This window comes from Balaenoptera borealis (genome assembly GCF_965194805.1).
Source record: "Balaenoptera borealis genome assembly, chromosome: 13".
Taxonomy (NCBI): Eukaryota; Metazoa; Chordata; class Mammalia; order Artiodactyla; family Balaenopteridae; genus Balaenoptera; species Balaenoptera borealis.
Window position 1 is genome coordinate 59,008,205 of NC_138870.1, and position 27,961 is coordinate 59,036,165.

General features: G+C 39.6%; 1 protein-coding gene and 1 long non-coding RNA gene across 8 annotated transcripts in view; one reads left to right on the plus strand and one right to left on the minus strand.

Annotated features, from left to right (window-relative positions):
• LOC309609790 (uncharacterized protein) overlaps positions 1-27,961 on the minus strand; it is a 301,740-nt gene that overhangs the window by 103,360 nt on the left and 170,419 nt on the right. Inside the window, exon 6 of one of the 7 annotated variants that reach the window (XM_082351766.1) lies at positions 23,203-27,620. The exons of the other annotated variants lie outside the window; for them this stretch is intronic. The gene's annotated coding sequence lies outside the window, so the exon portion shown is untranslated. Of the gene's footprint in view, positions 1-23,202; positions 27,621-27,961 lie in introns of those variants that run through there. 7 annotated transcript variants of the gene reach the window in all.
• LOC309609806 overlaps positions 21,161-27,961 on the plus strand; it is a 34,499-nt gene continuing 27,698 nt past the window's right edge. The window contains exon 1 of the long non-coding RNA XR_014233591.1: positions 21,161-21,235. This is a non-coding gene — a long non-coding RNA (uncharacterized lncRNA). The remainder of the gene's footprint in view (positions 21,236-27,961) is intronic.

Here is a 27,961-nt window from a genome sequence, read left to right on the forward strand (position 1 = left end):
AATGCAGGGGACATGGGTTCAAGCCCTGGTCTGGGAAGGTCCCACATGCCGCGGAGCAACTAAGCCCGTGCGTCACAACTACTGAACCTGCGCTCTAGAGCCCACGAGCCACAACTACTGAAGCCCGTGCGCCTAGAGCCCGTGCTCCGCAACGAGAAGCCACCGCAATGAGAAGCCCGCGCACCTCAATGAAGAGTAGGCCCCGCTCCCCGCAACTAAAGAAAGCCTGCGTGCAGCAACAAAGACCCAACACACCAAAAAAATAAAATAAAAAAATGAAAAATTAACATTTTAAATTTGCTTCATCTGAATTCTTTTTTACTAAAGTAGTGGTAAGATAATTACAGAAATTATGACGTTTAATCTCCCAGGAATAAATTAACCTTATAATTTATGTTTTCTTCCTATTTATGAACATTACTTCCATAAATACACACACATACACACATACAATAATTTTTTTCCCGCCAGGAGTCACTGTCCTCTCAAGAATTAGTTTTCCTTCCCTTCTTTGAAATGGTGTGAAGCAAAACTCCTAGCTTTGTCCTCCCAGTCAAGGGCAAAGTCCAGCCAGGGTCTCTACTTCCATCCTCACACGACCCAGATGCCTCTTTTTAGCCTGATTTTTTGAAAATATATTGCAAGTGCTACTCAACCTACTTCCATATTTTACGGAGTTCTTAAAAAAAGATAAACTTGCAAGTGACTTTGCTCATCTTATTGTTCTTCTGGGATAAGTTTGCTGAATGGCTTCTAGGGCCTGTGAATGGGGAGTAAAGAATGAAAGAGGGAGTAGCTGCAAGCGACTGGCTGAAGGACGGTAAATATATGAATTGGTGGTAAGTACTCCAGATTATTTCCTGCACACAAGACCCTGGATTTCAAACAGGGGTGGCATAGGCTAAAAGTACAAGTCTCAAATTAGGGAAAAACGGGTCTAAACCCCAGCCATCTCTGCCATGTTCCCACTGTGTGACTTTGGTCATGGTATTTTTCTTCCCTAAACCTCAATAATAGTGTTTATTTTTGGATCATTTTAAGGATTAAATGAGTGAATGTATATAAATCTCTTAGGGTAGCACTTGGTACATACACTACTCAATAATGAGAGTTGTTATTTCTATTCATTGAGACCTGGTGATCATCTTTTCCTTCTTCAACACTATTATATTATACAATATTATACTTCAAGGCAAAGTGTAGCCCCTGGGCTATACTTTGTATAATTAGGCAAACTACAGCCCATGGGCCAAATCCAGCCCACTACCTGATTTTGTATAACTGGTGAGCTAAGAATGGAGTTTACCATTATAAATGATTGAAAAGAGATCAAAAGAAGAATAATATTTTGTGACACATGAAAATGACATGAAATTCAAATTTCAGTGTCCATAAATAAAATTCTGTTGGAACACAGCCATACCCAACATTTACACATTGTCTTCGGTTGTTCTTGTGCTACAAAGGCAGAGTTGAATAGTAGCAATAGTGACCAGATGACCTGCAAAGCTGAAAATATTGACTATCTGGCCCTTTACAAAGTTTGCCAACCTCTGCTTCAGGCAGTTGTTGAGCATGGAGCACATGAGGGGTTTCGTCCTTGGTCAGGATCAAGAAGGATACTGCTCTCTGTCCCCTTTTACAAGTTTTGTCTTGTTTTTGCTAAAGGAACCATTTGGTCAAAGCTGTTCCCTGCAATTTAGAAGGATCATCCTTAGCAATGGTGTGCTAGTAAATACATAACAACCAAGGAAAAGAAGACCTGTTGTGTACTGCTGGCTAATTTCTATGGTTTCAATACTCCCACCATGGCTGATTTCAAGCTACAAAATGTGTCATCAACTGGTTTACAAAATTCTTAAAACTTTAACCTTTGGTTCTTGTGAGCCATGCCAGCCAACATCAGCATGTCATTGTCCTTCACTTCCACTGAGAGCCTCACTACTGAACTGCAGCCTGGAGCTCCAGGGGCCAAGTCTTACTGCACAGAGGGACCATGACTGTTACTGAGTCACCAAGGAGAGGACTCAACTTAGTTTCTGTTAGGGCCTTACATCAGAATACATGATCAGAAATACTGATCACCTATGACAGATTTAGCACAGACGAAAGCTGACACACACGTGGGGAAAGTAAGTGCTGTGAGCAAAGAAGTTGTTGATTAATATGGTAAGAGATTTGGTACATTTGGTCTTTGATCAGAAGATCTTAGGGATGCCACAGACCCTATAGATTCACCCATCTTATCCTTGTCTCCCTGATGCTGGCCCTTTTCTGAGCATGGCTGAAAGGGTGAGCCATGAAGATATCTCAGGAGAGAGCATCCAACCAGAGAGAATTACAAGTGCAAAGGCCCTGGGGTGACTGCCTCTTAATTAACTTCCTCCTCTGTTATTCTTGTGGGTCCTGACTCATCAATTCTGCTTTTATTTTTGGAAAGTATTGGGTTGATTGTTTACACATTGATTAGATTGTGAGCTCCCAGAGGCTAGAATTCTCTTATTGGCCTTTGCATCTCCAGTGTCCACCACAATGCTAGTTACATAGTAAATATGCAATACACAGGACACATCATACAACACCTGATTAATCTACCTCCCTCTCCGTGCCTCTTCTCAGTGTTCTTCCAGCAATTTGTTTAGGCTTTCTGAGAGAGAAGCTTATCTCCGTGAAACAAGCACTTCCACACTGGTCCACTAGGTCCCTTTCCTCCCCCTTTTGCAGCCCACACTTTCCTCTTTCTAATAGTCATACACGTTGGGGATGAATTTTCTTCTTTACACATCCTAGGAAAAAATTTGAAAGTTGAGACAGAGAGGCATAGCAAGGATTTGTAAACAAGGGTTGCCCACAGAGTGAACAGAGCTGTAGAAGAGGCTAAGGCTCTACTCCAATTTTCCACTTCCAGATCAAGTCAGAGGCTGGAGGCAGGGAAAGACATGAATTGCAGTTCCCCATTTGACCAGTGGGTGAAAATTAAAGAAAATGAACCCCGGTCAATGAAAACTGTCTGAAGAGCTTCCATTTAGTCATCTTTCTTCTTCAAATCAAGTGCCAATCAGTTTCACACTCATCCCTCTCTTTTGCTTCCTCACACCTTCCCTATGTTCCATCAATTCATCACTTTTTTGTGGTCCATGATTTTATATGGAGACAGGTGGTCTTGAATCTGCGTGACGTGGAGTCAATTCCAGGCTGTTTCCCAATGTGATCAGGGCTGTGCAGTGCCAGCTAGAGTAAGAACTTATTTGTGGCAGGAAATCCATTGACTCATAGGTGTTATTTTTGCATTCCTTGTTTTTCTGATTATAACTATACTCTAGAAACATACTTGGACTGAAGCTTAAGCATGATGCATAAAAGCCCACAGAGCGTTCTGAACAGAGGATAACTTTAGTTCAAACCATTGGTCATGCTAATAAGCAAGGACACTTTCCATTTTAGGTTCTCATTCCTTCTCAGTTTGAACGGAAAACAAACTTCTGATTTGTCTGTGGTTTGTGTGCTAGGTTATTTTGCTCTTAAAACTGGAAGGCTTTGCTGGGTGACGTAGGTAAGCCCTTGGTTAAAACAGGCAGACTAAAGATGGCGGTGTGGGAAGACACGGAATTAGCATCTCCCCACACTAGGGCGCCTGCCAGCCGCTGGAGGGGGGGCTCTGACGCCCAAGGAGACGGGAGGAAACCCAAAGTGAACCGGTAGGACATAGGGAGACTGAGGGGGGAGAAGAAATGGAGGCCAGACAGGATCAGTGCCCCTGAGGCCAGGGAGATCAGAAGAGGCAGGCAGGAGGGGCCCTCTGGGAGGAGCAAGAGAAGAGCGGAGGGCGATCGCCTGGCCCACTCAGGCATGGGGTGCCTGCCGAGCTCCCAGGCTGATCCCCTGCCTTCCAAGCCCCCTCCAGGCCACGTGGGTCCTGGGGGCATAGGAGGGAGGCCAGGGAGATCAGGAGAGGCAGGCAGGAGGGGCCCTCCCAGACCGGAGGAGCAGGAGAGGAGAGGAGGGCATTTGCCCCACCCACTGGAGCCCAGGAAGCCTGCTGGGGTCCCAGGTGAGGTCCCCTGCCCTCTGAGATGGCAGGGCGGGGGGGGCATGCCTGGGCCCCTTCTGTTCCTTGAGCCTAAGCCCCACCCCCCACAGCCCCCAGGGCCTTTTCCAGCCCTGGGGGTCCTGAGCATTGGCCCTGCCCACTGCCCAAACCTCACCCTTGCTTAGGTCCCGCCCTCCACAGCCAAGGCCTTTCCCCGCTCCCCTTTTTTGTTCCTTTTCCCTCTCCTCTTTTACACTCTTGTGGTACTGATGTACCTTCCAGTTGTTAATTCATCTATATTTTTATTTCTATATTCTTCCTAACATATCTGTTAGTTTCCCAGTCTAATTTTATTTTTTACTTTGTTATTGTTGTTGTTGTTTTTTTTTTGCCACCCCAGGGCTTGTGGGACCTTGGTTCATGAGCCTGGGGTCAGGCCAAAGTTCCTGCAGTGGGAGCTCTGAGTCTGAACCACTGGACTAAGAGAGAACCTCAGACCCCAGGGAATATTCACTGGAGTGAGGTCTCACGGAGTTCCTCATCTCAGCACCAAGACCCAGCTCTACCCAATAGCCTACAAAGCTCAGTGTTGGAAGCCTCAGGCCAAACAATCAATAAGACAGAAACAAAATCCCACCCATAAAAAAAAAAAAATGAGATGGCAAAAAAAACACATCACAGAAGGAGCAAGGTAAAAACCTTCAAGACCAAATAAATGAAGAGGAAACAGGCAATCTACCTGAAAAAGAATTCGGAGTAATTATAGTAAAGATGGTCCAGAATCTCAGAAATAGAATGGAGGCATGGATTGAGAAAATACAAGAAATGTTTAACAAAGATCTAGAAGAACTAAACAAACAAACCAGAGAAGAACAACACAATAACTGAAATGAAAAATACACTAGAAGGAATCAATAACAGAATAACTGAGGCAAAAGGACAAATAAGTGAGCTGGAAGACAAAATGGTGGAAATAACTGCTGAATAAAGAAAAAAGAATGAAAAGAATTGAAGACAATCTCAGAGACCTCTGGTACAACACTAAATGCACCAACATTTGAATTATAGGGAGAAGAAGAGAAAAAGAAGAAGAAGAGAAAAGAAGAAGAAGAGAAGAAGAAGAAGAAGAGAAGAGAAAAAGAAGAAGAGAAAAAGAAGAAGAAGAAGAGAAAGAAGAAGAAGAGAAAAAGAAACAGTCTGAGAAAATATGTGAAGAGATTATAGTGGAAAACTTCCCTAACATGGGAAAGGAAATAGTCACCCAAGTCCAGGAAGCACAGAGCCCCATACAGGACAAACCCTAGGAAAAACAAAGACACATATTAATCACTCTAACAAAAATTAAATTCAAAGAAAAAAATATTAAAAGCAACAAGGGAGAAACAAAAAATAACATACAAAGGAATCCCCATAAGGTTATCAGCTGATTTTTCAGGGGAAACTCTACAGGCCAGAAGGGAGTGGCAGGATATACTTAAAGTGATGAAAGAGAAAAACCTACAACCAAGATTACTCTACCCAGTAAGGATCTCATTCAGATTCGATGGAGAAGTCAAAAGCTTTTCAGATAAGCAAAAGCTAAGAGAATTCAGCGCCACCAAACCAGCTTTACAACAAATGCTAAAGAAACTTCTCTAGGTGGGAAACACAAGAGAAGAAAAAGACCCCCAAAAAACCCCCAAAAGAATTAATAAAATGGTAATAGGAACATACGTATCGATAATAACTTGAAATGTAAATGGATTAAATGCCCCAACCAAAAGACACAGACTGGCTGAATGGATACAAAAACAAGACCCATATATATGCTGTCTACAAGAGACCCACTTCAGACCTAGGGACACATACAGACTGAAAGTGAAGGGATGGAAAAAGATATTCCACGCAAATGGAAATCAAAAGAAAGCTGGGGTAGCAATACTTGTATCAGATAAAATAGACTTTAAAATAAAGACTGTTACAAGAGATAAGGAGGGACACTACATAATGATCAAAGGATCAATCCAAGAAGAAGATATAACAATTATAAATGTTTATGCACCCAACATAGGAGCACCTCAATATATAAGGCAAATGCTAACAACCATGAAGGGAGAAATCGACAGTAACACAATAATAGTAGGGGACTTTAAAACCCCACTTACACCAATGGACAGATCAACCAAACAGAAAACAAATAAGGAAACACAAGCTTTAAATGACACAACAGACCAGATAGATCTAATTGATATTTATAGAACATTCCACCCAAAAGTGGCAGAATACACTTTCTTCTCAATTGCACACAGAACATTCTCCAGGATAGATCACATCTTGGGTCACAAATCAAGCCTTGGGAAATTTAAGAAAATTGAAATCGTATCAAGCATCTTTTCTGACCACAACACTATGACATTGGAAATCAATTACAGGAAAAAAACTGTAAAAACCACAAATACATGGAGGCTAAACAGTGCGCTACTAAATGACCAAGAGATCACTACAGAAATCAAAGAAGAAATTAAAAAATACATAGAAACAAATGACAATGAAAACCTGACGACCCCAAACCTATGGGATGCAGCAAAAGCAGTTCGAAGAGGGACGTTTATAGCAATACAATCTCACCTCAAGAAACAAGAAAAATCTCAAATAAACAATTTAACCCTACACTTAAAACAACCAGAGAAAGAAGAACAAAGAAAACCCAAAGTCAGTAGAAGGAAAGAAATCATAAAGAGCAGAGCAGAAATAAACGAAATAGAAACAAAGAAAACAATAGCAAAGATCAATACAACTAAAAGCTTGTTCTTTGAGAAGGTAAACAAAATGGATAAACCCTTAGCCAAACTCATCAAGAAAAAAAGGGAGAGGACACAAATCAATAAAATTGGAAATGAAAAAGAAGAAATCACAACTGACACTGCAGAAATACAAAGGATATTAAGAGACTACCACAAACAACTATATGCCAATAGAATGGACAACCATGAAGAAATGGACAAATTCTTGGAAAGGTACAATTTTTTGAGACTGAACCAGGAAGAATTAGAAAATATAAATAGACCTATCACAAGTAATGAAATTGAAACCACAATTTAAAATCTTCCAACAAGCAAAAGCCCAGGACCAGATGGCTTCACAGGCAAATTATACCAAACGCTTAGAGAAGAGCTAACACCGATCCTTCTCAAACTCTTCCAAAAAATTGCAGAGGGAGAAACACTCCCAAATTCATTCTACGGAGCCACTATCACCCTCATAGCAAAACCAGAAAAAGATATCACAAAAAAAGAAAATTACAGACCAATATCACTGATGAACATAGATGCAAAAATCCTGAACAAAGTACTAGCAAACAGAATCCAACAGCACATTAAAAGGATCATAGACCATGATCAAGTGGGATTTATCCCAGGGATGTAAGGATTCTTCAGTATACGCAAATCAATCAATGTGATACACCACATTAACAAATTAAGCAATAAAAACCATATGATCATCTCAATAGAGGCAGAAAAAGCTTTTGACAAAATTCAACACCAATTTATGATAAAAACTCTCCAGAAAATGGGCATAGAGGGAACCTACCTCAACATAATGAAGGCCATATATGACAAAACCACAGCAAGCATCATACTCAATGGTGAAAAACTTAAAAGCATTTCCAGTAAGATCAGGAACAAGACAAGGATGTCCACTCTTGCCACTCTTATTCAACATAATTTTGGAAGTCCTAGCCATGGCAATCAGAGAAGAAAAAGAAATAAAAGGAATACAAATTGGAAAAGAAGAAGTAAAACTGTCACTGTTTGCAGATGACATGATATACATAGAAAATCCTAAAGATGCCACCAGAAAACTACTAGAACTAATCAATTGAATTTGGTAAGGTTGCAGGATACAAAATTAATGCACAGAAATCTTTGGCATTCCTATACACCAACAACAAAAAATCAGAAAGAGAAATTAAGGAAACACTCCCATTTACCATTGCAACATAAACAATAAAACACCTAGGAATAAACCTGCCTAAGGAAGTGAAAGACTTGTACTCAGAAAACTATAAAACACTGATGAAAGAAATCAAAGGTGACATAAACAGATGGAGAAATATACCACGTTCTTGGACTGGAAGAATCAATATTGTGAAAATGAGTATACTACCCAAAGCAATCTACAGATTAAATGCAATCCCTATCAAACTACCAATGGCATTCTTCACAGAATTAGAACAAAAAATTTTACAATTCGTATGGAAACACAAAAGACCCTGAATAGGCAAAGCAATCTTGAGAAAGAAAAACGGAATTGGAGGAATCAGGCTCCCTGACTTCAAACTATACCACAAAGCTACAGTAATCAAGACAGTATGGTACTGGCACAAAAACAGAAATATAGATCAATGGTGCAAGATAGAATGCCCAGAGATAAAACCATGCACATATGGGCACCTAATTTACCACAAAGGAGGCAAGAACATACAATGGAGAAAAGACAGCCTCTTCAATAAGTGGTGCTGGGAAAACTGGACAGCTACATGTAAAAGAATGAAATTAGAACACTCCCTAACACCATACACAAAAATAAGCTCAAAATGGATTAAAGACTTAAATGTAAGACTAGACACTATAAAACTCTTAGAGGAAAACACAGGAAAAACACTCTTTGACATAAACCACAGCAAGATCTTTTATGACCCACCTCCTAGAGTAACGGAAATAAAAACAAAAGTAAACAAATGGGACTTAATTAAAGTTAAAAGCTTTTGCACAGCAAAGGAAACCATAAACAAGACAAAAAGACAACTCTCAGAATGGGAAAAAATATTTGTAAATGAAATAACAGATAAAGGATTAATCTCCAAAATATACAAACAGCTCATGGAGCTCAATATCAAAAAAACAAACAATCCAGTTAAATGGGCAGAAGACCTAAATAGACATTTCACCAAGGAAGACATACAGATGGCCAAGAGGCACATGAAAAGATGCTCAACATCACTAATTACTAGAGAAATGCAAATCAAAACTACAACGAGGTATCACTTCACACCGGTCAGAATGGCCATTATCAAAAAATCTAGACACAATAAGTGCTGGAAAGGGTGTGGTGAAAAGGGAATCCTCCTGCACTATTGGTGGGAATGTAAATTGATACAGCCACTACGGAGAACAGTATGGAGGTTCCTTAAAAAACTAAAAATAGAACTACCATATGACCCAGCAATCCCACTACTGGGCATATACCCTGAGAAAACCATAATTCAAAAAGAGACATGTACCACAATGTTCATTGCAGCACTATTTACAATAGCTAGGACATGGAACCAACCTAAATGTCCATTGACAGATGAATGGATAAAGAAGATGTGGCACATATATACAATGGAATATTACTCAGACATAAAAAGAAACTTAACTGAGTTATTTGTAGTGAGGTGGATGTACCTAAAGTCCGTCATACAGAGTGAAGTAAGTCAGAAAGAGAAAAACAAATATCATATGCTAACGCATATATATGGAATCTAAAAAAAAACAAATGGTACTGATGAACCTAGTTGCAGGGCAGGAATAAAGAGGTAGACATAGAAAATGGACTTGAGGACATGGGGTGGGAGGGCGAAGCTGGGCTGAAGTGAGAGTAGCATCAACATATATACACTACCAAATGTAAAATAGTTGGCTGGTGGGAAGCAGCAGCATAGCACAGGGAGATCAGCTCGGTGTTTGGCGATGACCTAGAAGGGTGGGATAGGGAGGATGGGAGTGAGGCTCAAGAGGGAGGGTATATGGGGACATGTGTATGCATATGGCTGATTTGCTTTGTTATGCAACAGAAACTAACACAGTATTGTGAAGCAATTGCACCCCAATAAAGATCTATTAAAAAAAAAACCAAAAAACAAAAACACAAACAGGCAGACTAAACCAAAGGAAAGATCTATTTTGTTGGGGCCAATTTCCAATTGTTGGCTTCCTCAGGGACCCTCGAATAAGGATCCATGCAGGGCCAGGACATGGTTTTCTTCTTCTTCACCTTTCCTAATTGTGTGTGTGTGTGTGTGTGTGTGTGTGTGTGTGTGTGTGTATTTTTAATATTGGTATAGAGGTAGAAATAAAGAATGACTATAGATCCATTCAAGGGTTACCTAAAGTTCACCATAGTTTAATGTAAATACAGTTGTCCCTTGTTATCCACAGGGGATTGGTTCCAGAACCTTCCATGGAGACCAAAATCCATGGATTCTCAAGTCCTTTGTATATAATGGTGTAGTATTTGCATATAACCTATGGACATCCTCTCATATACCTTAAGTCATCTCTAAATTACTTACAGTAATACAATGTAAATGCTATGTAAATAGTTACCTGTACACGGCAAATTAAAGTTTTGCTTTTTGGATCTTTCTGGAATTAAAAAAAATTTTTTTTGATCCACAGTTGATTGAATCCACGGTTGCGGTACCCGCAGATACAGAGGGCTGACTATACCATGTTTCATCAATTCTAAGGCACACATTTTTTTTCACATTTTAATACTTATAATATCAGAACGAGCCTCACAAACTATAATATACCATAGCTTAATTGGTAGTGATTTTTTATTTTCTTAGTGATAACACAGAACTAATGGTGTGTTTGACAATCAGTGGTGTCTTAGATTCAATGACATATGATATCTGACTTGGTTACTTTATCTGTGCCTGGAGCTGTAAAGGCAGAGCACACCTGTCAAAGTCTTCAAAGGTCATGCTCCATGAAAGCCCATCTGTGTCACTTTCAGTATTACTGTCCAAATGTGCTGCTGTGTCTCTATGTATTATATAGCTCACAGTTATTGGGTTGTTAATACAGCCAGGCCATATTCTAAGCACTTTCTACACCTAGGCTCACAATTCCATGAAGTCGGTGTTACCCTGTTTCAGTCAGGATCCACCCAGGAGATAGAAAATGTATTAGTCATTTAAAAAGGAACAGGAAGCAGGCAGGAGGAACAAATCCCTTCTTCCTTCTCAGCCAGTTGGCAAAGCCAGAATGTGGTCTGCAGAGTCGCAGCCCCAGAGACACAAAGCAGAGCATGGAAGGGTGGTTTGGATATAGGAAAAAAATAGCAAAATATCTGGAACATAGTTTGTTTCAACATATTAAGATATCGAGATGCAAAACTATTAAAAGTAATGAGTACATTACCCCAAATCACAAAAATCTGAAGATACAAAGCCAAGATCTGAACCCAGGTCCACCTGTGCTTAATGACTACACAGACTTCTTTCCTATCTGTTGCCTTCTATGTGTTTCTTTGTCTCACTTTTTCATTTATTCAGTCAACAACTATTTATTGAGTGTCTATCTACTCTATGTCAGGTACTGTGCTTGGCTCTGGAGAAAAGAGCAGCAAACAGACATATTACCTTTCCTCAGGGAACTGCTATACTTCTGTGGACAGTATTTTGTTTTTCTGTGGCTTTCTCTCTCTCTCTCTCTCTGACTCTTTTCATCAGTATGTCTAGTCTGCAGGTATATGGTCCTTTCTTTTTCAATTATTTAATGTCTGCTCTTCTCTGCCTTGCCGTCTTAATCTCTTTATGTCTTTTAAATCTGTCCTGACCCCTTTCTCTTCTTCTGTTACCTTCTTTTTCCTTTCTCATATTTTTCTTCATAACAATGGCCAAAATGTAGACCCAAATGTAGGTTCTGTTTTTGTTTTCTTCCCACAAGTCTCACAAACTTTGTCCTTAAAATTTTTTAAGTGAATGAGTGAAACAGTTTATGGTTCTCTGTCTTAAAACACAGACAAATAAATCGAATTCAGTGGGCTTTTGCAGTGCTCTGCAGTGCACAGACCTCTGGCAAAGGAGAGAGGGTGGATTTGCTGGGGAGGATGAGGCTGGATTCCTCAGAGAGGGGCCAAGCACTGAGAAACTGGGCAGAACCCAAAGAGTCTGTCAACCCCCCAGTTTCCCTGGTGGGGCTCTGAGAGCTGACTGGGAGCCGGTGAACCAGCTAGCAGGAATGGTTGGGCTGGGGGCAGCAGCGTGGAATCCTTGAAAGCTGGAAGCTTTGGACCCCAGAGTCAGGGAGTTCTGGATAAGACCTCTGGCCAAGGGAATTAGGAACTTGGTGGCCAGGAGAGCTGTTTCCGAGCTCTGAAAACTTAGGCATGGCCAAGGACTTCATGGTGTGCTGTGCTGGAAATGCAGGCAGAGGCCCACTGAGACCCCATGAAGCTGTTTGGATGACCTGCTCTGCGGCCAAGTGTTGGTGCTTCTGTATCTGTTACCCCTGTGACTCCCAGGTGTTTACTTCCTGTGCCAGTGGAGACTGACAAAGGCTGCTTGTACCCAGAATGTCATCCTTTGGGAAGTCGGGAGGCCGGGAGCTAGCGGTGTAAGAAGAGGACTGAGGGCTGGGAAGCCCTGTTTTCTGACCTGCCTCTGCTATGCAGGCGGCTGCAGTGTTTACAGACTGGGTGTGTGTGGGAGGAGGGGAAGGAGGTGGCCCATCTCCTTCATCCCTTCTCAGGGAGGTTGCAAAGGTGCCTGAGGGAAGTCGTGTTTCATTTCTGACAAAACTTGGTTGAGGGCCACAAAAGTAATTCATTGTTTTGTGGGATCTTTCTGGAAGGGAGAAATACAAAATGTTCTAATTCATCTGCTTTAAAATTAAAAACAGGAACTACAGTATGGAGGTTCCTTAAAAAACTGAAAATAGAGCTACCATATGATCCTGCAATCCCAATCCTGGGCATATATCCAGAGAAAAACATAATTTGAAAAGATACATGCACCCCAGTGTTTGTTGTAGCATTATTTACAATAACCAGGACATGGAAGCAACTTAAGTGTCCATCAACAGATGAATGGATAAAGAAGATGTGGTATGTGTGTGTGTGTGTGTATATCACACACACACATATATATACACACATATATATAAATATACACACAATGGAATATTACTCAGCCATAAAAAAGAATGAAGTAATGCCATTTGCAGCAACATGGATGGACTTAGAGATTATCATACTAAGTGAAGTAAGCCAAAGACAAATATCATATGATATCACTTATATGTGGAATCTAAACAAATGATACCAATGAACTTATTTAGAAAACAGAAATAGACTCACAGACATAGAAAACAAACTTATGGTCACCAAAGGGGAGGGGAGGAGGGATAAATTAGGAATTTGGGATTAAAATATACACTACTATATGTAAAATAGAGAACCAACAAGGACCTACTGTGTAGCACAGGGAACCATACTCAATATCTTGTAATACCCTACAATGGAAAAGAATGTAAAAAAAGAATATTTATATATATGTATAACTGAATCACTTTGCTGTACACCTGAAACTAACACAACATTGTAAATTTACTATATTTCAATAAAAATTTTTTAAAAAGAAAAAAAAGCAGGAACCATGAGTGTTCAGTAAAAACAAGTAATAAAAAGCACATATAGCTGTTGCCCATCTATTAAACTTTGGACAGGGATGACATGTCCAAAAAAAACTCCCACAATTTAAATGTTCTATAACATTTTTCTTTTGACTTTTAAAAACATTATATATTTTGCTGCCTGCTAAACCAGAGTATATGGAGTACAATCTAATCATCTTTTGGTGAATCAGCATTGTCCTTATAGACATAAATTGCAGTAAGTATCTCCAGAATCATACTTTTCCTAGTTTTCTTTCTCTCATCTCTGTTAGGGTTTTACTTATTGCTGCTGTGAATGTTCTCTTCTAGAAGCAGACTGCATATGCTCTTTTTTTGTTCCAATTTTTTGTCCTACTGTAGGGCATGAAACTAGATCACTTATTAGAATTCTACCTAAACCCCGACTTTTAGATATAGACACAGAGACACACATAAGTGCACATGGATATGCTTTTTTTAAAAAAAGAAATTTAGATTAATCCACTAAATATTTATAGACCTCCATCTGAATGCCAGGCACTAAGTTAGACAACAGAGATCAAAGGAAATGTCTCAGTATCTTTCCTTGGGACACACGTAGTTCATGGGGTAGACAGACACCCAAGATGGTCCCTGACAAGATGATCAAATGTTTTAAGTAAGTGCCAGAGAAGCACTGCTGGACTACCAACGAGGGGTCTTAGCCAGGTCTGGCCTCGTGGAGAAATATTCCTCAGGGTGAGCTGCAGAAGATTATATTTACAGGACTTGGCTTACCTCCCCTGCCCTACCACAGCCATTTAACTTACGATTTTGTAATGGGATTTTCTTTCTTTTATCCCTAAAATAGTTGAAGTCTGTAGGCTTTAAATTAAAAGCAAACTAATGCATTTTTAGTATAAACTTAACAGTTTGAATTTAGGCACAAATGTCATGTTTGAAAACTAAGAGTGTAATTGGCACTTAATGAGGTAAAATGTAGTCATAGCCCTTATAGAGAGCAGTTAATGATTAAAGGGCCGGGGGGTTCATACTAAAGAAACCCACCAAATCTTTAAAAAATGACATTATCAAATGCTAGTTCTTTCTTCCTCCAGCCTGGTTGTTCCAATTTTTTCCTTAGTTCCATGATCCAATCAATATGCAGGCAATAAATTCCATTAAAAAAAAAAAAAAACAAATTGTAATCAATCTAGTCATACCATACCCTCATTTTTAAATTGCCCAAAGATAACAATAGGATATTCATAAAAGAATTACAAGTAATCTGTAGGTATGTTAGAAGTGATCAGTCTTATGAATAATGAAAGAAATGTTTCTCCTAAAAGCAAGGATATTTTCCTTCATAATCATAATGACTAAGATTAAATTCAGGAAATTTGATGTTGATTTAATACTATCACCTAAAATGCATTCTGTGCTTAATTTTGACAGGTGTCCCAGTAGCATTTTTATAACATTCTCCCCTGCCAGTATAACATGTTGCGTTTAGCTGTCACGTCTCTTTAGCCTCCTTTTATTTGGAACATTTCCCCCGCTTTTGTCTTTCATGACATTGATATTTTTGAAGAGTATATTTCACTTGTTTTGAAGGATGTCCCTCAGTTTGGTTTGTTTTCTCTTGATTAGATTCAGGTTACCATTTTTGGCAGGAATGAGTTTTGTGTATTTTTTTTGAGGGTGAAAATCTGTGCCATCTCTCTTCATGTAATACCGTGGGCTCTGAAGCCCCATGAGATTTGGTTTGAAATCCTGCCTGTGCCATTTCTTGGATGTGTCATCTTGGCCAGGTTACTTACTTCAGCCCAGAATCCACAGCCTCAGGATATATTACCTACCTCTATGAGCTACAGTAAAGATTAAGAGAATTAATGAATTAAAAGAAGCTAAAACAATGCCTAACCACTAAAAAGTGCTTCACCATTTTTATTTTAAATATCAAAGGACTATTAAATAGGCTAAATTGAGTGGTTTTGAAGAATTATTTGGGGCAATGGTACTGTTTTGGGGTAATGGTATAGCCTCTACCCCAACTGTGCTCTGGGATATATAATTTCTAAATTTTGAAATTTATGTTAAGAAACATAAATGACAGACAGATTTTTGTCAATGCACTCTCTTAATGTGGGAGACTAGCCATGATACCACCAGATAATCCCTTCCTGAGAATTCCTTATATTTCTTAACCAGATAGGTCCACTGGACTCTTCCCAATACACAATTTAAAGCTGATATGCACAAGGCCCTAGTAAAGATGTTGATAGACTTCATATAGGCAGAGACTGCCTAAATGGGGTGACCTTGTCATTTGAAAGAAATGGAAGTAATTGGGAAATATGTTGATGCAGTACTTGAGTGTGTGATGCAAATTTGCTTTTCACTGATGATGCATGATGCCTTGGTGAAATCTTTTTAAATAATATTAAGTACATAAATAGTTATAAAGAACAGAAAGATGTTTATGTCAAAATGTTTAATAATCACTGAATCTAGGTGGTGTAAATAAAGATATTTTCTATATTGGTATCTTTACTGTTCAAAATGCTTCATAATAAAATAGAAAATTAAGAGAAAAAAAACCCCACCATTCCATTTGAATATAAGACTGTTCTTCCAATACCAGGGGCCTGTCCATATATTTCACTCAGCTGAGTTGTTGCTGTGATGTGAGAAGCACTGTTATTTATATGTGTCTGGCTTCACGGTGGGCTTATTTATGCCTGAACCATCTCTTCTCTCCCATTGGATATAAACCCTTCAAAAGCAGGAAGCAGAACTGTGTTACACACAGTGGACTGGCTCCTTCAGAGCAGCTCTTTTTGTCCCCAGAACTAGCAGTATCTTGCTCACAGTTGGAGTTCAAAATTTTTTTGGATGAGTGAGCTCAAGCTGACTTTCATTGAGTTCTACAACTGGAGGCCTTCACGGAGCTCACACACCAGGATGGGGATAGTTACAGGCACCTAACTGGACTGGACAAGAGGATGACCTAGAACAGCAGGTACACAGCCCAGGTGATTCATTCTGACCAGAATGGTGGGGCGGGGCAGGGGGTGGCAATACTGTGATTAAATTTCCCATGTATTGTTGTCCGTCTTTGGGGTAAGAGATTGCTTGCCCTGGACACTTGATTAAAATATGCATCTCGGGCTTCCCTAGTGGCACAGTGGTTGAGAATCTGCCTGCCAATGCAGGGGACACGGGTTCGAGCCCTGGTCTGGGAAGATCCCACATGCTGCAGAGCAGCTCGGCCCGTGAGCCACAGTTACTGAGCCTGCGCGTCTGGAGCCTGTGCTCCGCAACAAGAGAGGCCACGATAGTGAGAGGCCCGCGCACCGCAATGAAGATGGCCCGCGCACCGCGATGAAGATGGCCCCCGCTTGCCGCAACTAGAGAAAGCCCTCGCACAGAAACGAAGACCCAACACAGCCATAAATAAATAAATTAAAAAAAAAAATATGCATCTCTTACCTGGAGGGAGTTACTTGTCAAACCATCATCTTCCATCATCACATTGGAAGGTTGACTTTACCAAACTGGCTCCAAGACTTAGCTAGACCTAGATAAGTCATACTGGTAGTGTCCAAGATTGGCTTCTGACACAAAGGAAAAGTCTGGATGTTCAATATGAGCTGAGAAGTAGGGTTAGCCGGAAGGCTTTGGGAGGTCCTGACTACTGAAAGGCACTGTGACAGCCCCAAGTAGGAACCATGAGGGAAAAGAATAAGGAATGAGGTAGACAATAACAAGAAGGTGGGACAAGGTCACAGGTATTAGCGTGCAGGGTGAGGAAGAGAAGCATTAGCTGGTTTACCCATCAGAGCTTATGCAACCTGATCCTGTGATCTTTGTACAAAGGCCTCAATAGAGTTTATAACACAGTAAACTCTTAGTAAATGCCCACACACTGCCTGGAAAAGACTGTAGTAATGACAATGCAGACCTCAAGGAAGCCTCTTGGTTTCTGCATTACTCCTGGTCAGCTGTCTCCAAGTTGGCCTTGGGACCTGCCTGTGCCGCCTGTCGCTTTTTAGTCTCAGATTGAATGCTCTGATGTGCTGCCACTTGTTTACAGTTCTCTCTGATGCAGTCTTCTTCGGCTGTCTTGTTCATGTTGTGGGGAGGAACAGCTTGTTGAGGATGAGCTAGAGGGGAATTATAATGCTGCTTGTACTTCGTATAATATCAAACGCACTCTGAATCCTTCCTTCTCTTCTTTTCTCTTACTCTTCAAGACTCGGAGAGTGGTGTCACCTTCTCAAGGAAATCTTTGCTGTGCCTCCTTCGTGCTTCCTGGGGTGGGTTAGCGGGGGCTCCCCACAAACCTTCTTTGTATTGCTAGCCTCCCACTTACAACATTATATAGTATTTATCTGTTTGTGTGTCTGTTTGTCTGGTTCGCTGACAGCAGAGGGGTCTTCTCTTATTCATCTTCATCTATGCTGCATTTAGTACATGGTACAGTGCTTATAATATTAGTTCAATGGAATCAAGCTGGTAATGAGCTGGAGACTCCTGTTCTCTATTTGCTATACTCAGGCCCACTTATTTTTTTTTTTATACATTTATTTATTTATTTACTTATTTATTTTTGGCTGCATTGGGTCTTCATTGCTGTGTGTGGGCTTTTTCTAGTTGCAGTGAGCGGGGGCTACTCTTTGTTGTGGTGCACGGGCTTCTCATTGCAGTGGCTTCTCTTGCTGTGGAGCACGGGCCCTAGGTGCGCGGGCTTCAGTAGTTGTGGCACGCAGGCTTCAGTAGTCGTGGCACGCGGGCTCTAGAGCACAGGATCAGTAGCTGTGGCACACGGGCTTAGTTGCTCCGTGGCATGTGGGATCCTCCTGGACCAGGGCTCGAACCCGTGTCCCCTGCATTGGCAGGTGGATTCTTAACCACTGCGCCACCAGGGAAGTCCCAGGCCCACTGATTTTATTTTCCCTGTTTTGTTTTGCTGTGTTGAGTACATAAACAATACTTGAAAACATTCTTTTTGTAAAAAATACAAGAAAAAGTGTACAGAGTAAAAGACACAAGTTTACACTTATTTCTCCCACTCCCTTCCCCAGAGGTGGCCACTATTATCATTTGCATTTGTAGTCTCTCAGAAGTTCTCTACACATTTACAAATGTATACATACATGAAGAAATGTGCCATTTTGTTTGGTGATACTGCATTTTGCTTTTATCACATAATAATGGTTTGGGGATTCCATGTCAGTGTGTATAACCTACCAAGTTCTTTTTTAACTGCTACAGAGCAATCCACAGACTGTAGGTAAGGGACTAGGCTTGGTTTAAATAAGAAAGGAACATATTAAAGGATATTAGCCAGTTCACAGAATTTGTGGAAGGGCAGCAGGACAGAGCCTGAAGCCATGCAATCAGGAATGCCCACCCACACTATATGTGTGTTTGGAGGGGGGGTTCTGTAGTGGAGACCCCACTGCCACCACTTCCCAGTCCAGTGGTGCTCAGGGCTGCACTCTCAGAGCTCCTCAAATGCCGCGCTGAAGGACCCAGATGTCTCTACCGCACACTTGTTGGAAAATTTCTTTCCCCTCAGCAGTCTCCTCCTCTATCACCATCATGGTCACCTTTCCACCCTCAAGGGGACTGAACAACAGAGCGATCTTTAGGAGAAGATCAAATCTTGGGTTGCCAAAATGAACCACGAAAATATAATGGTATATGTTAGCCATAACCAGTTAACCATTAAATAGAAAAATAGATCTCATACTCAATAGGAGCAAAAGCCATGAAATATGTAGGAACAAAGCACACAATTTAATTAGATCCCGGCTTCTGGTATCTAGGTTCCACGTGGAAGCAAGGGGAATAGAGTCAGTGACTGCAGAGTTCGTCCTCTTTCATTACTCTGCCAGGAAAGGTGAAATGTAATTTCACTTCAGCACCTCTCATAGGCACTAAAATTTATTGACAGAATCATAATTAAAATGACAGGTGTGCTCTTGAATTAATTAAGTCCTCACTTTTATGAAGGATATACTGCAACATGGAGCTTATTTGACTGTCTACTCATGCTGAGTATCCCTCTACTAACCTCCACCACACACACAGAAAGTGAGGAGGAGAGAGAGAGAGACTGGCACGTGGCTCTTCCAATGTAACAGCATGAATAAAATCAGTTTTAAGAAGCATTTTTGATAATTTCCTATTATCATGTTACACTTACATTGGTCATACTTTCTGAACCATAACTCAGCTGCCTGCTTTGAGTAAAAAATTTTGCTGAGTTTTCTCTTGGTTTCATTGGTTCTCCCCTCCCATGGCCCCCGAGTTCAGTAATGTGGTAAGGATTATTTGTAACGAATGTATTGTGCTGTGATAGACATAGCTTTGAGTCATGTTCACTTAAAAGAATCTGTTCCACGTTGGGTGTGGACCTTGGGCAAGTCATTTGGAATCTCCTGGTCTCTTGGAAACTAAGAAAATTACACATACCTGGCAAAAAATAAGAGTTAAGTGAGGTAATATGTAAGAGAACATTTTTGGGGAGAGTGAACTAAGCTGTCCAAATGCAAATGATCTCTCCTTAGGTTGAGTTCCTGGGGGTCTGGAGAATGATTCTGTTCTTATTGTATTTGGTGGTCTCCCCATTGCCTGGCCCAGTGCCCAGTGCAGAGGCAGAGCTGAATAATTGAAGCCACAGCAGCAGCAGCAGTAGCAGCAGACATTTATCAATCACTTACTTTTGTATGTGGCACGGGGCTAGACATATGCACTTTCTCACTTTATACCTCAAAAATTCTTTTGTATAGATGCTATTGTAATCTGCGTTTTACAGATAGGAAATGATGATTTATTTATTAAATTAAAATTCTAAACACCAATAAGATCTCTCCCTGCAAACTTCTCCAAAGACAGTCTTTCTACTGATGCCTAAAACTATACAATTAGAGATTGCTCCGTTTGACAAGAAGCTTTGTTGCCTCTTAAAATGCAAACACTTTGGGACTGTGCCTTCTCAGTGCAAGCCAGGTTATCAGGTCTTCTGGGACCAGGTTTCATAAGAAGGACAGAGACAATCAGAGGAATTTTGGGGGTTGATGAATAAAAAAATGGATTTTTCTCAGAGCTCTTTAATCAAATATCCAAGCCCACTAACAGAAACAAGATGGGAGAGCAGGAAGGGGGCTGGAAAGCAGACTGAGCTGGGCAGCGTCCAGACATTAAGATGCCCTGTGGAACAGAGGCAAGAAGCTGAAGGCACAAGGACAAAGACACATAGACAGCTGCAGTGCTATCCTATAAACATACTGCACGCACACAACTGCACATCCATCTCTGAGGCACAGGCCCAGCAGAGCAAACCATCAGTCTACAGATCAGAGGCTTCATTCTCTCAACCTATTAGGGACTTAGGCCCTCATTTCCTCCTCCCGGAAAAATATTTTCCTCTCCTCCCATTCCTACTGCCCTTCCATCACCTGTCATGTAGTCCGCCTGAAAACATGTTTAAGGTTGTAGGCCAAGTCCTACATAGTAGTTTTATTTCCTCATGCACTCAGCCCCCAACAGGCCACTGGTCTGCCTAATGAGGGAAGCACAGTTAAAACAAGTTCCTGCCTGCATAACAGGGAGAAGCAGACTCACCTTGCTCAACACATTGCTTACTGGACCAGCTGGATGGGAGGAGGCCCTCTCTGACACAAGTTTCCCATGTAAAAGGCCTCCATTTCCTATTAAGGTTACACATTCAGATCCAAAGACTCCACTGTCAGGTCTGAAAGAATGGAATGCTCATCAGACACTTTAAAATGAGAAGACTACATCCTGGGTATGAATTTTTTTTTAATATCAATAAAATCTAGAATTTTTTCTTGAAGGACACAATCATATTATTCATTTTTATGTTAAAAGTATTAATGTGTTAAATGTAAACAATTATAACATGCCATACTATTAAAAATCTTGTTTGGACATGTTTTCATTTTTTAATACAAAGAGGCTCTCTGAGAAGCCATACTTTGGCTAACTTCACTGTTCACTTTAAAATTAGGAAAGCGAGGAGATTGTCCATTTGCTTATTATTTCTATCACTGAATTTTTAACATCTTTTTTTTCAAGTTCTACGATTGTTTAACTATTTTTCTTTTCCCACCTACAGTTGTCCCAGGCCATTTTCACATCCCACCTAGTCCTAGCTGGGTTCAGTTGTTGACTAGAATATATGTATTTAACTAACTTTTTAATATCCCCCCAATCTTTTTGAGGTGTGGAGCTTTCCAGGGGTCTTTGGGCTCTCACTCCATGGACAGTCTGGAGTTCTGAGTCTCTCTCCCCGCCCTCTCTTCCAGTAGCCCTACTGGCCTTCCTTCTCTAGAGTCTAGAGCCTAGGTGTAGGTGAGAAAGTGATTTAACTCTGATTTTACTGCTTGCTTTGCCAGTTGAATAATTTCACAATGCTCAAAAGTAGAAGTTCTGTCCAATATTTAGAAGCCATTACATCACTCTTCTAGAAGAAGCCATCTGAATAAGTTAACTAGCAACAGCTGTTGCTAAACTGAGTGTGGGTACAAATATCCTCTTTGGAAGGCAGTTGAGGGACCCTAGAGGAGGAAGGATGGTGGGGCTATGGGAAAGAACTGACTGGGAAGGGAAGTTAGAATCCCAGGCTGTCTCTGAGAGCTTAGGGTGAAGGAGCCTAATGGCCCCTGCAAGATTTCATATCTCAGAAAGATTTGAGGAATATTAAAAAGCCAAATACCTATATTCTAATTAGCTGCTGAGAACATAGCTGGATTAGGTGGGACAGATGAAAATGGCCTGGGTCAACCCTTAGTGGGAGAAGATAAATAATAAAATATTTATAGATCTTAAAAGAAGAGATGTTAAAAGTTAAATAAGAGCAGTAAACAAAAAATTATGAAGTGGACAGTGAAGGTGGCCAAAGTATGCAGGGCTTCTCAGAAAGGCTCTTTGTATGAAAAAGTGAAATGCCAAAACAGCATTTCAAAAAGTGTAGTGTATTGTAATTGTCCACATTTAACAAATGCAAACATAAACAGGATGACTACCTGCACAAAAGAAGATTAAAGAGGAAAGAGAGTAATCTCCAGGATAGAAATGAAATCACTTGTCCTACAAAGAACCAGGAAAATCTAAACTTGAATTAGAAAAGACAATCGACAAATGTCAACAAGGAAATGACACAGACTTTGGAGTTGTCTGACAGGATTTTAAAACAGCCATCATGAAAATACTTTAACAAGCAATTGTGAACATAAGTGAAACAAATCTTTTTAAAAATAGAAAGTCTAGGATTAGAAACAGAAGATACAAGAAAGAATAAAATGGAAACTTTAGAACTGAAAAGCACAACTGTTTTGTGTGTGTGTGTATGTCTGTGACTATCAAGCCTATTTTTTTTTTTTACTGGGGACATGGAGAATTAATGAATACACAAACTACTAAGAGATAATGGGAAAACAGCAAGATATACCAAGGCAGTTCAAAGAATTATAAGGGAATGCTTTGGCTAGCCCCCAAACTGGATAAAATAGATTAGTTACTAGGAAAATAAAAAGTTACCAATATTTTCTTTGAAAAAGAGATAGAAATTAGACCAGTAACCTCAGAAAAAGCTGACAATTGTTTCATATCCAAGAAAAAATTTCAGATATCAAGAAAAAATTGACATGTGAAAAAATGTTTCACAGGTGGGTTTTTTTTAACCTTTAAGGAACAGATGCCACTTTAATCCCCACATCATTTTAACTACTCCAAAATATAAGGAATGCTGTAAATACTTCCAAACATTTTTTATTGTGGTAAAATATGCAAAATGAAATTTACCATTTTTAAGTGTACAGTTCAATGGCATTAAGTACATTCACATTGTTGCACAATTATCACCACCATCCATTTCCAGAACTTGTTCATCTTCTCAAACTGAAACTGTACCCATTAAACAATAACTTCTCACTTCCACCTCCCCCTAGCCCCTGGTAATCCCTATTCTGCTTTCTGTTTCTATGAATTTGACTATTCTACATACTTCATATAAGTGGAATCACACAATATTTGTCTTTTTATGTTTACTTATTTCACTTAGCATAATGCCTTTGAGATTCATCCACCTTGTAGCATGTATAAGAATTTCATTCCTTCTTAAGGCTGAATAATATTCCATTGTATGTATACTCCACGTTTTGTTTATCCATTCATCCATCAATGGACATTTGGGTTGTTTCCACCTTATGGGTACTGTGAATAATGTTGCTATGAACACTGATGAATACTGAATATCCATTTGAGTCCCTGCTTTCAATTCTTTTGAGTACATACCCTCCAAATTAGTTTTTAATATATTTTAAAGCCAACTTTATGAAAAATACCTGAAGAATTCCTATTAAAGCTGGAGCAACCAAATGGTGGCCACAATTAAACTTATATATCATTATTGTTCTGAAAGTCCCAGCCAAGGCATATGGACCAAAAAAAGAAAAGGGAGGTACAAATTTTCCAGTGTTTGTACTGGAAAAGAAAAGGAAGTCGGCAAAGTTGTCCATATGTGTGATGTATATTCGTATAGCTGAAAAACCCAAATTTATTCAATTGAAATTATTACAGAAAAAAATTTAGTAGATTTTCAGTATATGAAAATGATGATAAAATATATAATAAAAGAAGGTAAGCTATGGCCAATAACAATAGAAATATTGGGGGAAAACTTGAAGTATAGTTCTATTTTTATTTTTTTTAAATAAATTTATTTATTTATTTATGTATTTATGGCTGTGTTGGGTCTTCGTTGCTGCGTGAGGGCTTTTCTCTAGTTGCAATGAGCGGGGGCTACTCTTTGCTGTGGTGCGTGGACTTCTCAGTGCAGTGGCTTCTCTTGTTGTGGATCACGGGCCCTAGGTGCGCGGGCTTCAGTAGTTGTGGCACGCAGGCTCAGTAGTTGTGGCTCACGGGCTCTAGAGCACAGGCTCAGTAGTTGTGGCGCACGGGCTTAGTTGCTCCACAGCATGTGGGATCTTCCAGGACCAGGGGTTGAACCTGTGTCCCCTGCATTGGCAGGCGGATTCTTAACCACTGCGCACCAGGGAAGTCCCGAAGTATATTTTTAAAAGGGATAATTTACATGATAACAGGTAGAATCCTTGATTGAGTGACTGGATAATACCCACTTTGGATCTCTGCCCATCTTGACTAGGTGGTGAATCGTGCTCTCACAGCACTGCTAAGCTACTTTCGAGTACAAAACCTTATGTCACTAGAGTCATTTACAGGTCCATCTCCTCCAATAGGTTGGGAGCTCCATGGATAGAGATGGAGTCACATTAGTATTTGAATTCCCTGAAAGGAAGGGCCATGTTTGCTTAACAAATGTGTTTTATTTGACCTGCCCATATTTTTAAGTTTAAATTTTAATTTCTTTCGGTAAGGTATGCACTCTGCATTTTACCATGGGCTCAGCCACTCTCTATTGTATTATAGCCAGCCTCATTCACCCATTTATGTTACCAGCCTTATCTGTGTAGGAATTTTATTTTTCTAACATTGCATGAATCTAGCATATTATTTCATATATAGTATATAACAAGGTTGTATGAATAAATTAATTAAATTAACTGATCACTATTTTCAAATAGAATGGCTCACAAACTAATTCTTCTATTCAAATATGTAAGTTAGACTTGGAGTTCTGGAAGAAACTGTTTCCAGATCAGATTTTTTTTTGCATTACCAAAAAATCAGTAATTTCTACTTTTTCTGTGGTCTTTTCCGAGTCACATTTATGGGAACCAAATACCATACTAAACTGAATGTAACACATAGTCTTAGTTTTGTTCCCCCTGTTTTCTAGTAACTCCTTTTTTTCATTACATTTATCTTGATATTTAATATAAATAACTTTAACATGATCAAAGTCTCATACAACACTTCACTAGTATATCTATTCATATATTTGACCTCTGGTCAAAATCTAATTGATATGAAAACTTAATTGTGAGATTGCTAAGCTCAGGAGGATATAGCAATTTGTCTTTTTTTGAAACCATTTCAGGCTCCTCTGGCCAAAGAAAATCTACAGGGGTGCTGTAGAAGACATTCTCAAATCCTTGGTTTGATTAGTTAGTGGTAGAAAGAAAGTGGCTGATGGTAACTTATAGTGAAACATACCCTTCCACCTTCTGGCTGCTATGTAGTTCAAATTCTGGATTTTGTGTCTCCAAATACCAACCAGTAAAAAAGTAAAAAGGAAAAAAATGGCAGCAAACACATAATATTTAGAAGTGTGGAGGTAAGTATCAAATTAAGCAGCTGAAAGAGTTCATTGTGATTATTTTGAAAATAAAGCAGTTGGAAAAAAATACAGGGAAGAAGAACACTATGGAGGCCAAACAAAATACATTAACAGAACCATTTAAGTTAAGGTCTACTATTTGTGACTTTTCCATCTTGAGACCTTCACACTAGGACTTCTACCAAGACATTTAGGTGCTATTCTAGGTGAACGAGCAGGGGATGAGGAGCACTGAGCACACAGGGATCTAGGCGCTATCCTTGCATCAACCAGAGCAACAACCTTTTTATCTAGTTTACCTTTTGGGCTACCACGTAAGATTATATTTGAAGAGAGTCTTATACTACCGTAACAAATTAATGTTTGAAAATTATTAGCCCAGAAATGGGGCACTGGAGAACACTTCCAAAGCAAATATGCAAGCCCGTAAACCATCCAGCTTTTATTGCTGCTTTCTGGAGTGTAGCTTTAGATTGACTGGGGATACCAGTGAGGAGAAAACATTGTCAGCTTCAGACAGTACCCCTAGCAGATAGGCAGTAATAATCACAGGATGTGGGGCTCTGGTGAAATAATATACTGCCTCTCAGAATTATCACCTAACAGGTTTGGAACTCCGGCTTCGGCAATACAAGACAGCAATTGCCTCAGGTCCTGGAATGCACATTTTAAAAATGAAGGAAGTATACACAAAAAGAGATCAAGCATCCACTGTATCTAGGTGAAAAAACTCAAAAATGTAACGGAAGCTATGGGAAAAAAGAATGATCTTTGAAATACTAAATCCAAGGGCACTGGTTAATATTTATATTCAAGGTATAAATAAAAAAATTTTAATATAGTCAAAGGTATAAAAGGCCAATGTATACATGGAAATAAAACCAGGAATGAATTGAAAGAGCATATTTCAAACTTCAGCTAGAGGATTGGAAATTTCCTGAGATAGTCCCAATTTCATGTAGCTTACTCTTTTTAGCAAGGGTGATTTATGAAAAGTGCAATAATATAATTTGATTTTTGTGGAAACTTTTATATAAATAAATTCATAGATTTAGGGGGAAATTGTTTTAACAGGCTAAGGGTTGGGATTTGGGGAAAATGTGGTTCTTTGATTTGCTTCTTTTAGGGGCCATAGCAGCCAGAACCTAGATAAACAGGAAGACATTTTAATAGCCTCCTTATGCTGTAAATGTCGATCCCTTTTACCACTAAGGCTTTCATGAGATGGGTAGGCTGACAGTAGCAGTTTGAGCTGGAAAGTAAAGTGAAATAGCAGGCAAAACTGCCAAGAAAAAAAGGTCTATACAAGAGAAGGATTTATATGGTGGTCAAAATGTACAAACTTCCAGTTAGATAAGTAAGGTCTGGGGGTGTAATATACAGAATAGTGACTACAGTTAATAATACTGTATTGTATATTTGAAAGCTGCTAAGAGAGTAGACCTTAAAAGTTCTCATCACAAGAAAAAATTATAACTATGTAAGGTGAAGGATGTAAACCAAACTCATTGTGGTAATCATTTTGCAGTATATACATATATCAAACCATTGTTATACACCTGAAACTTATACAATGTTACATAGCAATATCTCAATAAAACTGAAATTTTTTTCAAAAAATAAAATGCACACTCATCATGAATTAAATATATGTTGTTGCTATACAATTTTTGAAAGGATTTTCAAAATATTTTTAATTTTGAATTTTTTCAGAATAAAATATTCAGTTTGTTCTTGTGGGGGGGAAAAAGGGAGAAAGATATATGAAATATCAGACAAAGAATAAACTCTATAGCCAGTTCTGTTGTTGTGGAAATGCAGAAAGTCTAAAGTCCTGCCTCTAAAAAGCTCCTCTTTCAGATAAGTGTTGTGATAACTTCAGATTCTTCATATTAACTGCACCAGAACTCTGAAATATCAGATACATCACAGATCAGGCCAGTTCAAAGATCATGTTATTGTGACAACTGATTATTACTTTTTTAAAATAAATTTGTTTATTTAATTATTTATTTTTTGGCTGTGCACGGGCTTTCTCTACTTGCAGTGAGCGGGGGCTACTCTTTGTTGAGGTGCGCGGGCTTCTCACTGTGGTGGCTTCTCTTGTTGAGGAGCACAGGATCTAGGCGCACAGGCTTCAGTAGTTGCGGCACGTGGGCTCTAGAGTGCAGGCTCAGTAGTTGTGGCACACGGGCTTAGTTGCTCCGCAGCATGTGGGATCTTCCGGGACCAGGGCTCGAACCCGCGTCC